At 52.0% G+C, this 3243-nt stretch overlaps 1 protein-coding gene across 1 annotated transcript in view; it reads right to left on the bottom strand.

The window, feature by feature from the left end:
- Window positions 1–876, bottom strand: part of LOC113211262 (noggin-like) — a 25088-nt gene extending 24212 nt beyond the window's left edge. The window contains exon 1 of the mRNA XM_052270575.1: window positions 448–876. The gene's annotated coding sequence lies outside the window, so the exon portion shown is untranslated. The remainder of the gene's footprint in view (window positions 1–447) is intronic.
- Between the last annotated feature and the right edge of the window lie 2367 nt (window positions 877–3243).

Consider the following 3243-nt stretch of genomic DNA (forward strand, 5'->3'; position numbering starts at 1 on the left):
GGAACTACCACTCAAGTTGCCCTAACGATTCGATTAGTTCCCAACACGAACACCATCGCCGTTGCCGCAAAGGCAATCTGTTTGTACTGCCAACTAAATCGCGTCGTTGATATTAAAGACTGCGTGAATTACGTCGACCATTTGCCGTTCCTTCTGCGAACGAGTCTCAATGTCGTTCGGATATTGAAACGAGGAAAATCTCGGTTAATGAATGGCCGTGAGTGAACCTTGCAGAGGAAAGTGGACAGCTCTTTTAGGTTGAAGCAGAAAACATTCTGCGAGGGTTGAATGAATGGTGTCATAATTACGTACAGAAATATGCTGAGAATAGGCAAGCTGTATTTTTTGGGCAACGAAGGTTAATGTTCTACATGGTTGGGATGGACTCGGAATAATACTCTTTGGTCCCACACTAGACGAAGACCACTATCACTACTCACTACTCACCTTTCTTTTGGCGGTTGTCGTCCTTCCTTTAAGCAGACTGATGTAATCCCATGTTCACTGGCGGGCCTGGCACCCGTATGCGCTCACTTCGTTCACGCGATCCGGGCTGCGCCGGCTGCACCCTCCTGGGCCGGGGTGGGGGCGGGTCCAGGGCTGAAGCTATCGCAGCCTAGGGCCTCAGGGCAGCACCCGGGAGCGGGACCTGGGGTCGGCACCGCCGGGGGCACCGCCCGGCATGGCGACGCACTGCGGGGTGGATTCGCGGGGCGGAATGGCACGAGAGAGGACGGAACACCGAAGAGAGAACGCGCGCGGCCGGAAAAAAATTAATAATGAAAAACAAACAAGACCGGCAGAGACACTCGCAAAAATAATATGTATATGAGTGGCCAGTCGGAGCGTGGCCGCGTGCGTGCGTCGCCGTGCCGCGCTCGCAGGCAGTGACACCCCCTCAATCATGTCCCGGCCAGCACCCCGCCACCTAGCGCGTCCTGGCCGCCCCGCCCCGCCCCGCCGCTAAGCGACGGACGGACCGAGCCGAACCGCCGTCCACCCCCTCCTTCCCCTTGGTCGCATTCGGGCTTCGTTCGGATCTCGTTCGTTTTCCTCTGGACCCTTCCATCCCGCCCCCCGCCCCTCTCCTCTTTCTCTCCTTCCCGTCTCCCCCTAGGTCCTACCCGCCGCGTTCCGAGGTGAGCTCCATCGTACAGCGAGGAGGCGCCGCCGCCGACGTCGACTGGCTTATTGGCGCGTTTTATTCTTTGGCTCATCATTAGCGCCCCCGACGACCCCCTACCCCCTGTAGGTTGTCTGATTCGGACTTAGACTCCACCACGTATAGTCAAGAACAAATTTCATATCCAGCTAAAAGGGAGAGCAGCCACAGGTATGGTACAGGGTGGCCTTCTTGCCCCTTTGGAGGCATGTGCGTGCGTTACTAGCCCGCATGGAAATGTGCGGACCGGTTGCCCATTCGCACGGCGCCCTCAGGCGCCATGGCTAGAGACGATAGGCAAACTCACCCGCGACCACCACTGCGGGCTAGTATATGCACCTGCTCCAACGGGGCACAGAGCGGCCGGACCTTATATCACATGTCTATTCGTCCTCGGTGAAGCCTTTAAAACAATATATTAATGCAGAGCAGCGTGTTTTAAATACTTAATTTGTGCCCAGACTTTGTGCAGCTACCAATGCGGTAATGACGAACTCGCGTAGCTCAGAAGGAAATAGGTCGAGCAGTCATGCTTTTCTTATCGAGATTCAGTTTGGCTTGCAGCGGAACCCTATTATTTTTCCTTTCCATCGTGATTTGGTCCTCTCCGAACCTCTTAAATGAGGAGAGAGGGTATGGAAACTTGATACATTGAGTCTATTTCTATTACACCCAAGGCTCGTCCGTCATCCGCTGTACTCGCATAGACTGGAGAACACTGTTGGCCCTGCACTCTGTTCACGCGGCAGTCTCCAGACCTCTCCTCTCCTTCCCTCCGTCCCACACGGGTCCCCGGCGCCTGTGTGAGTGAGGTGGCGCCACACAGACAGCGCCAGCGACAGCCCGCCCCCGCCCCCTTTCTCTCCTCCGCTCCGCCCTCTCCTCTGCTGCCGTACCCGTCTTTCCTCTTGCGTTGCCACATGGTAAAACGCCGCAGCGGGCAATGCACCTCTTCCCCTCCCCTGCCTCCTCCTCCTCCTCCCTCCCACGGGACATCCTAATAAAACCCAGTGGAATGGAGATCCAATCTATTGTTGCATTCCGTAGTCTAGTCCGGTAAACAAGCGACGAAAAACAGCCAAATTTTGCATTTTGTAGTAGAGCAAAACGGTTTGGAGGGTATTGTAGTACATACCCAGGGGATACTTTTCCGAAGTGGTGCCCACTTCGAACCCGCGACTGGACCGCTGTACGGGGGTTGCATACTCGGCAGGGGCAACATGCAGAAAGCACGTAAAACATGATTTTTTCGAGCATGTTTTGGGCGGATTGGTTCCAGAAATGATTAATACAGTATGCGTAAACATGGTTTGCCCCGTTAAGCGGGTTGCCTAAGTGTAAGGCGTAAAATATCACCAAAACTGGCTACTAGTCTGAAAATCTTCTCCGCGGCAAACGTGCGTGAATGCGTATGAACATATGGCTGTAATACTGCAGGTAGATGTGTGTGTGTGTGTGTGTGTGTGTGTTCACCTGTCAGGGGAAAGGGGAGGGGGGTTAGAACTCTGGTACGGGCGCACCGTACGGGCTGTGTAGGTTGCGCTTAACAATTTCGTTGTTAAGCAGTGCCGGTTTGGGGTGCACAGCCACAGGCGGCCGTGGGTCATTCTTAAGAGTTATTACCCGCCTCGCCTACAATGGTTTGCTCGTTGCGGGTTGCATACGCCACAGGGGCAAAATTCTTAAGGTAAGGCTTGGGTGAAACTGAAAATGCCAGGTGAAAAACAGTGTTTTTTAGTTTTAAATCTACATGCTAGTGAAATCAAGAAAAAGCTCTCTATATTATTCTAAGTTAGTTTGTTGCGGATCTTTTAACATATGATAAGTTAGGCGAGTTAGACATAACACCGTGCGCAAGAACTATTTTGAAGTTATAGTTTTTTTAATGAAATTTCAAAATAGCTCTTGCGCACAGTGTTATGTCCAACTATAGACTTATTACATGTTAAAAGAACCGCTACAAACTAACTTAGAATAATATAGAGAGCTTTTTCTTGATTTCACTCGCATGAAGATTTAAAACTAAAAAAACACTGTTTTTTGCCCGACTTTTCCAGTTTCACCCAAGCCTTACCTTAAAA

The sequence above is a fragment of the Frankliniella occidentalis genome, unplaced genomic scaffold, assembly GCF_000697945.3.
Source record: "Frankliniella occidentalis isolate FOCC.00 unplaced genomic scaffold, Focc_3.1 Scaffold127, whole genome shotgun sequence".
Classification (NCBI taxonomy): domain Eukaryota; kingdom Metazoa; phylum Arthropoda; class Insecta; order Thysanoptera; family Thripidae; genus Frankliniella; species Frankliniella occidentalis.